At 46.1% G+C, this 12,989-nt stretch overlaps 1 long non-coding RNA gene across 1 annotated transcript in view; it reads right to left on the bottom strand.

The window, feature by feature from the left end:
* Positions 1-726: 726 nt before the first annotated feature.
* LOC144172274 (uncharacterized) overlaps positions 727-12,989 on the bottom strand; it is a 48,590-nt gene continuing 36,327 nt past the window's right edge. The window contains exons 2-3 of the long non-coding RNA XR_013322987.1: positions 9,857-10,064; positions 727-879 (exon numbers count right to left, since the gene is read on the bottom strand). This is a non-coding gene — a long non-coding RNA (uncharacterized LOC144172274). The remainder of the gene's footprint in view (positions 880-9,856; positions 10,065-12,989) is intronic.

Genomic DNA, 12,989 nt, shown 5'->3' with positions numbered 1-12,989 from the left:
TAAACACACTGCCGTCAGGCCAACTTTCTCTGGCGGTGATGATGACTGTAGCTGAAGTGGAAGAGGTTTGAAAACGCAAAAGTTGAAAGCCAATTTATTTCAAGCCCAAAGTCGAAGACTAAAATCCAAATCGTTCCGTCCAAAACGCCCTGCAGGAGGGCTAACTTACACAATGAGTTTTCACAAAGCACTTCAAGGGAAGGTGGAAATTCAAAAATTTATCTGTCGCCGTACCTCCGATTTGGTACGTGCATAATCATCATCAAAGACCCATAGGGAGGACAATCATCATAAAAGTCCCAACTCCGAAGACAACGCACAAATCTGTCGCGAGATTCGTGGAAACATGAGTGGCGACCCTGGCAAGTGAGGCCTTGGAAGACGCCAGCTGATCGAGAGGACCTGGGCGGAGGTACGTCCTTCCGGGGTTTTGAAAAGACACCCACTCTCAAGTTTCCCCCTTAATCCCTTTCACAGCATCAATGAAGTTGTAATTAACTGAACTCATAAGATTGGACTGTAATTCAACTCCGTTTGAGGCGGAAGAAAGCTTTCGGACTCGAACAATTTTGTCGCTAAACAAAGGGGCTTCGAATTTTGTTCAGTGAATGGGGTTTCAGTGTGTTTACCTCGTTTTCTGGTCAAAACGCATTTGAAGCCAGGAAACGGTTAAGCGTCAACTGGTATTTCAGAATAGCAAGGAGGAATACACATGCTTACCTTAAATGCGCTCGCGACGTCGTTTATGGTGAAATGGTTTTCGTAGAAAGTGAATCTGGCGTGGGAAAGATCTTTAGACATTCTGAAGTGTACAAACTCCTCCAGGTCCGTAAGGGCAAAAAAGTGTGGGGGAGCTACCAAAACCCCGTCCAAGTGCACCTGTAATTGGCAAGAATACTTTTAAGCCTTCCGGAAATCTGAGAACTGCATTAATTTGCTTTTTATAGAGCACCCTAAATAGACTAATTTCCGTCATCATTAATATCACATAGTTGGCATAGCTTCAACAGTTGATTTAGGATAGTGTAAGTGCCCGCTGATGACGCTGAGGAAGTTTCCGACGCTGGGTGTGGTAGGCGTTTAAAGCCCGTCATGCTCAGAATGAAACTGCTATGAGGAGTGCTCTTTTTTGTTTTACTTCACTGTAATGTCTGATAAGGATGTACACGCACAAAGCTGAGACAAAACAGCCGAACTTGTAATGGTCGCTAAAGAAGAAGCCAGATAGTAATTGCGGGGCTTGCTTAGAGCTTTCAAATAAGGTGAAGTGGAAAGCCGTTTTTGGCTTTCTGCTGATCTGCTGTTAAATTTCCTGCTTCAGCGCTGGACCACCCCCTTGGACCCCACGATCCGAAGCTGGTTTCAGGTTCTCGCCATCACTACGAGCCCACTGGTCGCCCCTCTAGGTACCTTTACATCGAAGTCTGCTCTTTTTGAGCATGCAGCAGTGGCCTACCCTCTTCTAGGGCCCGCTCTGTCACTGTTAGAAAAAATTCCGTCCGACTATTATCCAGCACCGCTGGTTACGGCAGGTTATTTCCGAGTAACGCCACACGCATTCCCCTCGGAGTTTTGTAGGGAGGAAGAGAGAGATATAGCGAGACAGATGACTTTATTTGATGCCCGAGATGGATTCTGAAGGGTAGACGACTTGGACGGTCTCCCAGCCTCAGCCGTCAGCCAGGATCCCTTGGATCCTCGGGATGGCTTCTGCCATCTGGACTGCTTTGAGTTGTGCCTCCGGAGTGCATCTGACCAAAACCGTATCCCATTGTTTTGCAGTCTTAATTTTGTATATTCTAAGTGTATTTACATCGAATTTGCTATTATAGCCGGTGGAATTTTCCGGGGCTCATGGCAGGACCAGAATATGTGGTGTAGGTCGGCTCTATTGTTATACAAAGTGCAGCGGTTTGAGTAAAGCTGTGGTTACCAGCGGTTGAGGGAAACAGGGATTGGAAAAACGTTTGTCTGCAACCGTCGCCACGTGACTGCCTTTTTCCTGGAAAGAGTGTGGTGGGCCGGTAGATATTTGCATCTGGATAACCTGTAGTGATTTACAATATCCCCGTATGTGATTAGCCTGCCTTTGTGAGATCTAAGAACAAGTGCTTTTTCTTGGCTTTCCTGCGAAGTTTCCTGTGGGGATGATGGAGGTTGTGGTGGCGTCGTAGGCAAATCAGCTCGGTTGACCAGAGCTCGAGCGGTTGCGGGGGCCAGTTCATTCCCCTGTAGAACGCAGTGGGCTGGAGTCCATATCAAAAAACATTTTCTCTGGTTAGTGGTCTTATCTAACAGCGAGGCTGCTGCAGGGGAGATTCTGCCTTTCGCGAAGTTAACAATGGGGTACTGCGAGTCGCTATGATTGTGGTTGCGCGGGTATTATTTATAGCAAGGGCTATGGCCATTTCCTCACCCTGAGTGGAATATTTGGCCGGCGTGGATGCTGACGTCACTGTGACGCCGTCATTGCTGACGACTGAAATTGCTATGGCGTTGAGACAAGATCCGCCATTGTAGTAGTCGACTGCGTCAACGTAGACAATCTCCCGTGGCTCAGAATGGGTTCGGAAACGTTTGTCAAGTGCTCGTGCTCTAGCTTGTGTTCTTTCCATATTTACCTCTCGATGCATATTCTTTGGTATTGGCGGGGTGCGAGGTACGCTTCATTTGGGAGGGAACTTCCACTTCAGATTCCTGTTGACTGCAGAATCTGCCTTCCCGCTTTGCTTTTAGATAGCCGTTCTAATTAGGCTGTTTCTGGAGCTTCAATTAGTTCTTCAATCGCGTTATTGAAGCCTAGTGCTTCGAAGCGTTTTTTAGGCGTGGTAACTGGTAATACTATTGCTTGTTTATAGACTCTTTTTAAGCCATTATTTTTACTTTCTCCTCATTTTTGAGTGGTAGGAAGAGAAATACTTTATTGTGTGTTCAATGGTCTTTAGCTGTAATGGTTAACGGCTAGTGCAGCTTGGTTACTATGGTAGCGCGGCTTACGAGGTGGAGTTGAGACTGCTCTTCACGGAACATTTGAGGAGAGCGGTTTTTAGGGCATCCACAAACCATCTCAGGAAAAGCGGCGAAGCAACTGTATTGAGGACATTACGGGAAGCGGCAAATTCAGTGGTGGATAAGAGTGAGTTTTGTGGGATTCGGTTAGCTGGGTGTGCTCCATATCGCTCTTGAAAAACGGGTGAGTTGGGTATTGGCTGGAGGGTATCTACTTCGGGTGAGGCAGAAATCGTTTTTTATTTTAATATACGGGACCAGTCGGCGTCTCACTGATGTGGGACCATTTTATGGAACGTAACTACCCCAGACTCGGATTGTAGTCCCTAGAGGGACGCTGTGGAAAGACTCATTTCTGGCAAGACCGGCGTGTGCCGCAGTCCAAGAAATTACTACTGCGGAATACGCTGGATTTTGTTGCAGAATTTTCTTGTCCTGCATCAAGATGCGACGGCTAGCAAAATTTGGAATAGAAGTTTTAAAATCAGAAATTATGATTGACCATGTTGGCCAACTTGAGAGTGGTAATACAACAGCCGCGTATTGCACCGTGCCTGAGTGGTGATCGTAACGGTCAGGCCGAGGATTGCATTATTGCCGATGTCGCAAGTTGCAACAATGGCGCATGCATTGGGATGATTTTACTCAGCAGGATGCAAATATACCTCATAACGTCTGACTCGAAGACATTTGTGCACAGATCGCACGTTTTGGTCTGTACGGCCCTCGTTGTTTAGTGCATGTCACGATGAATTAGTCTGGGGGTGACATAGAGTGACTGTTGATCCAGAGTTAAGATTTCATTGCATAGACGTCGACAGTGGTTATTCATAATTGCTGAAGAATGTGATGCTCAGTGAAACGTTTCTATAGGTTATCCCTTTATTGAATAAATGGGCTTCAATGAGCTCCACTGCCGTGTTTTGTATCCCAATCTCCTCGAGTCTGGGGTAAATCCATTGAGTGGGAGGTGAAGGGCAGCTTCGTGCGTCCAGCGGTTGAAGCGTTTGACGTTTGGTAATTCAAGTTTACTGGGTTCAATTAGGAGACATTGTTGATATTTATGCGTGAATTACAAACACAGACTAGAAAGCAGGACGGCACCGGCGAATGCGTGTTGCTAGTTAGCACGTAAATTTCCGCAATGTAGGTTCGCAAACTAGCTTGTCTCTCCAATTTACATCCATTAGGGGAGTGAGAGTAAATGATCCTGTTGATAACAAATGCAAGCGACTCCGTTGATAACTTAACAACGGTGACAGAAGTTACCGTTGTGCGTCATTAGCGCAGCTAGATGTTACTCTATGCGAGGAAAGTTGTGTGTTTCTGGGAATATTTTGAAATGAGCCGTTTGTGTCATTTTTCGACGTAATATGCGTATAAACTACTGCATCAATGATAAACAAACTACGTGAGAAAAAGCCGAAGATCGCACGCATTGATCGCAAATTCCTTTCGAAATGCGCGCGCCCATTGAAATCCGGGTCCGTCGCTTAGGGGGAGTGATACCGTACAGAACTATTGCAGTTCTTACCTTTCTCTGAATTATACTTATGGTTTTGTGGTGGCAATTCAGGCATCTCCCACGTAACACATGAAAAAGTTCAAAACATTTTGCATTACCAATCGTCATTCACGTGTGGAAGTCTTCATTCATTTTAGGGCACTCGCCCGGTATAGGGTCTCCATATTACAAGATACCAAGCCGGCTGTCGGTTTGATATCCAGGCCCTCTTGGGTGATGCTTACATGCAGTTTCTGTACAGGCCAGACAAGCCTTCCATTGCTCACGACAGAGGAGCGGATGCGGGTAGGTGTGGGGTTTGATAGCAATTTTATACTTGGTGGCAAAGTGTGCCGTCATTGGAACAGAAGCTGCACAGTAAGCAACACTGATGTGGTCGAATATCATTACGAGTCCAATCGGAATTATTTGTGAATAGCTCCGACACAAAAATGGTCATTTTGCTGGTTAAGCAACTATATAGTGGAAGGAATTTTTTTCTGCCTCGTCTGCAATTTCCAGACCGTATGAGTACCGAAGAAATGGTTCCGTTTTAAAGGCGGCGGATAGCGTTGAATGTGGTTGGTTGGCTTCCCGCTGTACGCTGGCGTGATAAGGGTTGGAACCACTTGTTTGTTGAAGTAATTGTTGTCAGGCAAGCCATACAACGTGCATTTCGAGTGGCTCGACGATGATTATAAGAATGTTTGTTGGAAAAGTTGCAATGCATTCCCCTTGATGATTTTTGCATATTTTTTAATCTCCCGCGTTCCATCCTAAAAGTGCCAAGGTTCTCAGGCGGTGCTATGATGGGGTTCCAATGCATTCCCCTTGATGATTTTTCCATAATTTTTTAATCTCCCGCGTTCCATCCTAAAAGTGCCAAGGTGCTCAGGCGGTGCTATGATGGGGTCCCAATGCATTGATGATTTTTCCATAATTTTTTAATCTCCCGCGTTCCATCCTAAAAGTGCCAAGGTGCTAAGGCGGTGCTATGATGGGGTCCCAATGCATTCCTCTTGATGATTTTTCCATAATTTTTAATCTCCCGCGTTCCATCTTAAAAGTGCCAAGGTGCTCAGGCGGTGCTATGATGGGGTCCAAATGCATTCCCCTTGATGATTTTTCCATAATTTTTTAATCTCCCGCGTTTCATCCTAAAAGTGCCAAGTGCTCAGGCGGTGTTATGATGGGGTCCTGGCTGGTGTGGCACCCTTGTCAATCAAAACTCAGTCTGCAGTTTTTCATTGAGGTAGTACATCCGTTTAGGGCTGTCATTTTATGACCGTCAACGTTCACAGCAAAAACCACTTGTGCAGGACAGAAACAGCCAATGATGGTATACTGATGGCGGCAGATGGCATGAAGGAGCTTAAATGTATCCCGGCTCATTAAAAGTTTTGTTTATAATCTGTCATTGGTGAACGTTGATCATGTCACTAAAACATTTTCTATACTACTAGGGATACCCGGGTCATGTTGTGAAACAGAAAAAAGCTAGCCGTGCTTATGATATAAAAGAAAATACAGTGTCGTCGTTTTGACTGTTTACTCCTAAGGCTGCTTAACGCCCCATCTAGTTTAGGCAGCGGCCACGTACAAAGAATTCATTCGTAGCCGGTGTTACGTCGAATCATCAAATCACGCAAATATTATATTGCTTGTGACGTCCTGTGAAAGCATGATGCCGTATTGAAATGCTCCAAGTTGAAATGCCCCAAGCCAGTAGCCATACTTCATTACTGTTGCTATCGCTTCAACCTCTGTATGGAAAATGTGCGATGGTTTTTATACGGGCTTCTAACCTCTTATCATTGCTTAACATTTGTGTTCTACATCACGAAATATTTATTTCACACTTTGCGTTTACAGCCAGATAACATTGCAGACCGTCATTTAGTAGGGCGAACTTAATAAACTACATCGTGTTTACTAAAATGAGCCAACATGATGAACAAAATGTTTTTGTACCTTTCCAAAAGGGTGGCATGTTCGGCTAGTTGGTGGTTTTCAGATGAAAGGGAAATGACAGCGCACATTCTAACAAAGGACGACAGAGTAACACACCACAAACGCTGACTATCAACTGTTGGCTTTGTGCAAGCTGTGGAAAATAAATAGCACAGTTACAGGAAAAAAATTGCAACAAGTGCGCACAAAGAGATAACAGAAGGATGCCCAGCCTGCCAAACTATTATTGCGTCACTGAATTTATCACCACATCCACTTTTCTCTGGCCTCCAAGAATGCGATTTCCTTTGGCGTGATAGCTAACGAGGGCACACTAACACATTTACCACCAGCTCTTTCAATCATTGCAGCTTCAGCAAGTTCCCTCGTGGTCTGGTTCCTGCTCTTAAAGATAACTCTTGTGTTATCGAACACGGGGATTCCACCAGCACAGAGCAGGCAGTCACGTACGTGCGTAAACACGTAAAAGGGCCCATTGTACTGGAAACCTAATTCAAAAGGATCATAATCGTCCTTTTTTAGAATGTGCGCTGTTCCTTCCCTTGCATCTGAAAACCACCAACTAGCCCAACATGCCACCCTTTTGGATTATGTTTCTAGTACAACGGGCCCTTTTACGTGTTTCGCCCACAACCCTTCTCAGCTGGTTGCCTTAGCCGTCAACGCGTTCTGTCAATCACGCCTGCTCACCTTTTGTATTCGTGAGGGGTTCATACCCCAAGAACTGAACGTTCTGCTAGGTGTGAGCCTGCCTCCAGCTGGGTTCATTGCAAGACTGCTCAAGATGTTCAGAGGCCATTGGCAAAAACTTGCCCGTCGCTACAAGGACTGCCTGTTCGTCCATGTGCACCGTAGTAACCTACCGTCTACTGCTTGGAAAAAGTGGCATGAATTGTGCCGACTCCTCGACCGGACGACGGAGGGCATCTGGCAGCTGACCCCGGCCAACCTTCGAGCCAGTCTACCTCCTAAGCAAGTAAGAGCCACCAACCGGTTGCATACCATTGGAGACTTCGTCCTTCCGGTTGATGTGCAACGTGTTCTGGAGCTCGGGCCGAAGTGTGTAGTGGCACATGCCAGAAAGGCGCCTGAGCTTCTGGGACTGGTTAGAAAAGTGGCAAGATTAGCCCCTGAAGATGAGTGTGCCAGTTGCGTGTCCCATGGAGTAGACATACTCGAGCGTTCGACAGCATCCGGGAAAGCGGTGCCTATCAAGCGCATTGTCAATTTTCTGGCAGAGAAAAAGTTATACGTTCTACCGCGAGATAAGGAGGGTGGATTTGCAGTGCTACATCACGACGTATTTAGGGAGAAAGCCTGTGATGCCATTCTGTCGTGCTTCAACTGCCGGGACTGTGTGTCGTTGAAGAAGGTCAAAGCTGAAGCTAGGAATCGCTGCCGAGAATTAGGACTAAGTAGTTTAGTGAAATCCATTCAAAATAACAAGAAATTGAGCCTGGACATGTTCTTTTCTGTTAAGACTCACAAAAAGCGGCCGCTGCAGGTTATAGTTTCAGAAAAAGGTACTTGGCAGAAGTCTCTAGCATTGTTGTTGCAAGGAAAACTGAACCTGCTACGCAATGTTGATCCCTGTCATATTCGAAGCTCTGACGAAGTAATTGAATTTTTGCGCATTAATGAGAATAAGTGTCTAAAAGCCTTCTCTGTCGAAATCAAAGACTTGTTTTATTCAATGCCACACAGTGGGATTTTGTCTGTAGTTGAGGATGCCATTGACAGACGCGGTGTCATTCCGTTTCATTATGAAGTGGAAGTTAGCGGAGTAGGGTTTATGGAACTGCTAGAAGTTTCCCTTAAGTCGACGTATGTTACGTTCGACGCTGTTACCTACCTGTAGAAACAAGGAGTATCTATTGGTTCGTGTATTGCTCCTATTCTAAGTGATTTATATCTTGGAGCTCGAGACAAGGGGCTGGTAGATCTTTTAGAAGGCTCAAGTGTTTTTAAGATTTTCAGATTTGTCAATGACTTTTTAATTATTTTTGAAGGTACTGGACAAAAGGATGCATGCATTGAACCTATTTTAGGGTGTTTTAATGAATGTTTTAAGCCTTTGATTTTAACCCATAGCGAACCAGAGAACAATAGCATTCGGTTTTTAGACGTGCCCCTCCCTTTCCACAATGACCATGTGTGCTGGCTGTATGAGCCTCGTGCACAAAAACCATTGTTACCATTTAACTCAGCCCATTCTATACGTGTAAAAATAAGCATAGCACACTCATGCCTCACAAATGCACAAACGAAATCATGTGACCACATGACCCAGGAAAGTTTCCGTTCGCAAATTAACCGGCTCAACGATGCTGGGTACCACCAGTCATTACTTGTGTCATTTTCTGAAGGCCTGATTTGTAAAATAAAGAAACGCTGCACGAGCCGCCATGATGACCTTGAAGGTACAACGGAACCCAGGAAAAAAATACCGGTTATCCCGTACTACCATAAGCTCTCCCACAATCTTAAGAAGATTGGTCAGCGTGTTGGCGTCAACGTTCTATTTTCGGCACCTAACAAATTATGTCACCTAAGTAAAAGAAGCAACCCTGTCCGCAAAGAAAAAACCAAGTGTAGTACCAGTCATAAGAAAACATTCACTGAATGCGAAAGAGGCGTTGTGTACCGGATCCCTATGGCCTGTGGCAAGGAATATATAGGCCAGACAGGCCGATGCTTGAATGAACGGCTGAAAGAACATGACTGCAATGTCCGTCAGGCTTCATGAGGCCACGTGTGGCAGCACGTACGTGACTGCCTGCTCTGTGCTGGTCGAATCCCCGTGTTCGATAACACAACAGCTATCTTTAGGAGCAGGAACCAGACCACGAGAGAACTTGTTGAAGTTGCAATGATTGAAAGAGCTGGTGATAAATGTGTTAGTGTTCCCGCGTTAGCTATCACGCCAAAGGAAATCGCATTCTTGGAGGCCAGAGAAAAGTGGATGTGGTGATAAATTCAGTGATGCAATAATAATTTGACAGGCTGGGCATCCTTTTCTTCTCTTTGTGCGCACTTGTTGCAGTTTTTCCCTTGTAACTGTGCTATTTATTTTCCGCAGCTTGCAATAAAGCCAACAGTTGATAGTCAGCGGTTGTGGTGTGTTACTCTGTCGTCCTTTGTTGGAATGTGCGCTGTTCTTTCCCTTGCATCTGTAACCTTTCGCAACAAAAGTCACTTGAGTATCAATGCTGGGAGACTATGCATGAATGACACTTTTTAATATAGGCGCCGCGCATACAATTTCTGTAGTCGCAATTAATGGCGTAAACAGTAAAAAAGAATGGCATATTTAGAAAAAAATGGACTGCAAACACCTACGGCATAAGCGTATAACGCAGAATTCTGGCTTACCTCAATACTATTCGACGTATGTTTATACTGTAGCACGTGCAACCCCACAACTGCTGTGGGTATTGGTCCCGGCGTTCCTTTGACTTCGGGTTTGGAAGGGCCATCCTTAATTGTCAAAGTGTACTTGTCGGAGAAACCTATCGTTATATACGCTTTTGGCTCACCCATTCCGGTCATCCACTTGGTCAGTTTACACTCATGAACATCCCTAGAACAGACAAAATTGCGGAATATAGCTTATCCTCGTCTACGCCACCAAGGTATTGGGGAAATTTCAGATCAAATTATTCAGGGTTGAGTTCTCCACATATAGCTGGACTGTCTACCACAGATACTTGTATTCATAGAAACGCATTTATCTTGCGAAGAGATTGAAAATTGGGGCAGGGCGTAGCACTTTGCCAGAAGTGTTTCTCTATGTCACACATGCCCTGGCTTCCGCATCCGGAAAGCACGCGCCAGTTTCAGCTGTCCGACAAAAAGGACCAAGGATGCTATATCAGACGTTGTGAAAGTGACTGGCATCCACTAAGACATCATTGCTTTGACGGGCGTTTCTTGTGGCGTCCATGATCCCGTTGTTACGTGGTGTTACTCACCCAAACAGAGGGTTCTAAAAGATACCCACTTGTCCTGCGAATGAACTTCCGGACCAAAAGGTAATATGACAGCTGACCAAGAAGTAATATTGGCCGAACAGTCAGAAACCCGTGGAACTTCTGGCACTGCTGGTGCATGGCGCACTTATTTCATGCACAGAATACCACTGGCACATTTAAGGCAAAATATATTTACTTAAACGGAAGTGGCAGCGTTCGTTCATTAAAGAATACTCATTGGGTTTATTTTTCCGATATTCAGCGAAAAAATGTTGCTGTGGAAGACAATACGACGCGTTCAAAATGGCGCTGAGGAGCTCCGGCACGTGCTAGGTGAAACCAAGCACAAAAAGAACAGAACTCCCGCTGGTGCTGTTTCACACAGAAGATGAAACAAAAAGTAAAGAAATGAACGCGAGCTCTGACAGGAGAATGTGCACGATCACTGCGACGGCAGGAAAATTAAATTGCATTGAACAAACCACCATTTAATTTCTCAGCAGAGGATTGAGACAGAGAGGGGAAGGGCGTGAGCGTAGGGAGCAAAGGAAGAAGAATGGTGCCGCAACCCTCCTGGCGAGTCAGTCTTCTACACTTCCGACAGCTTTCCCGTTCAGTAAAACTGCTTTTCCTGCCTTAGAAAAAATTCTCACCGCATCTGCCATTAGCCAGTAGATAGTTTGTGTGCTGGCATCACCTGCAGAAGCTTTACGAACGTAATCCGTTTAGACAAGGCGAACCTTCCCCTTGGGCATAAAGCGACGTCCTCGTTATTTTTAACTTTTCACAGCGTGTGGCCATCCGTCACGCTTGTTCAGTTCTGTGTTTTTTTCTTCACAATAATTTCCGTCTACCCTTCAGTGTGAACTGCCTCCGAACCAATTTCTCGTGCCGTCAAGTGGCCCTGAAGTTGCATGCTGAAATGTCCTGATTCTCTGAAGTTCTAACCACGGCAGAAGTGGCCGCTGACATCCGTGCGCAGTCCACCTGTTCGGACGTGCTTTTCTGGTGCTCCGACAACAGCGTGTTTCTACAGTGAACGACAGCGAAACAGCCGAGATAGCTGGGGACAGCCAAAGCTGAGTATTTACCTGAACGGTTCTTTCTCGTTGTGTCGGGTTTTTCAGCCGAGATGACGCGTAGAAAGCTGGTACAGTGTGGTAGCTGTCCGCGGCAGGTAGACCCAGAAGAGTTTCAGCGGGATGGCGGCGAGGCAGACGAAGGGGCAGGTACGTCTCGATTATGTGTAGTGGTGTCGCGGCTAGAACGCGTAGAAGCGTATAACTCGGGGTTAGCTAAGCGGGTTGCAGAACTGGAGGCAGCGCTAAGTAACGAAGGCGATGAACAGAGGGCCGTTGAGGGAAAGTTAGAAGCAGCTGAGAGGAAGCTAGAAAATAGCATCATCTCGCCAAAAAATGACGAACACCTCGGCTCATGCAGCGAAGCGGAGGCATGCACCGAGGTGACACCGGGATTGGAAGCAACGAAAGGCAACAGCAACTCCCACGTGCTGCAAGATAGGACAGCAAAACCAGTCGATAAGCCGGGTACCAGTAAAGAGCGGCACGGGGCAGATAATAGCGTAGTAATCATTGCGGGTGACTCTAAACTGAAGAGGAGCAGCGCTGCCGTAGTGGAATGGGTAAAGGGGAGAAGTGTGTGAAGGTGGGGTGTTTCCCAGGTCAAACGATGCGGACGGTGATGACTGCCGCGAAGGGGCAGCTGGCCTTGTCTAGTAAAGTTAGAAACCTTGTGGTGATTGCCGCGGGGCTTAAAGGGAAGCTGAAACGCTTTCCAAAAAAATTGAGTTAGAGGCACGTTTATATAGTTTTTTGCGCGCTGACACCGAATATCACATTGAATTTTAGCGTGCATGAGTCCAACCGGCATTTATCTTGCAAAACGCGTGGTTCCGTTTGAAAGACGCGCGCTTTTCGTCTTTTTACGCCCCTGATTGGTTGCGCCAGTAATGACGTCAAAGGAGGACACCCTTCGGCCGCGCGGCTTGTGGGAACCATTGGGAACGACCGCACGGCAGTGGCGCTTGCGTTTTCGGCAATTTAGCTTGCAGTTTAACGTTCGCACACGACTGCAAGTTGGTTCAATTATCTTGGAGCTTTAATTTGCTTTAAACAACCGAGAACCCCAAAGCAGTACCTGTGGCTTCAGCTAGAGGGTTCCGTAAGAATATTTATGAATTAGTCAACCAGCATAGGGGTTTCTATTTCTTATGTTAACATTAGGTACTGCCTGAACTGTTTGCTCCTATATACGAAACCATTCATGCCGAAGAGTAAGCGGCGTTTTATAAACCGTGTACCAGCGAAAAGCACGTACCTGTGCACTGCGCGAAAAAATAGCGTTCATGCGCTGTAAACTTATATGCGAGACATATGTTGCTGGTACACGCATAAACCAACAAGCGGACTCTGTTTCCGAATTTCGATTGTTCGTTGTCGCCTACCCCAGCCCCGTTACTCATCCGCATACACAAACTCACACGCGCGCGCACGCGCGCCATTTGGGCAGCGGCG

The sequence above is a fragment of the Haemaphysalis longicornis genome, unplaced genomic scaffold (genome assembly GCF_048455015.1).
Source record: "Haemaphysalis longicornis isolate Haplotype H1 unplaced genomic scaffold, Haemaphysalis longicornis Haplotype H1 scaffold_20, whole genome shotgun sequence".
In the NCBI taxonomy this organism is placed as follows: domain Eukaryota; kingdom Metazoa; phylum Arthropoda; class Arachnida; order Ixodida; family Ixodidae; genus Haemaphysalis; species Haemaphysalis longicornis.
The sequence above is the reverse complement of the archived record's forward strand: the minus strand, read 5'-3'. Positions and strand labels throughout refer to the sequence as shown.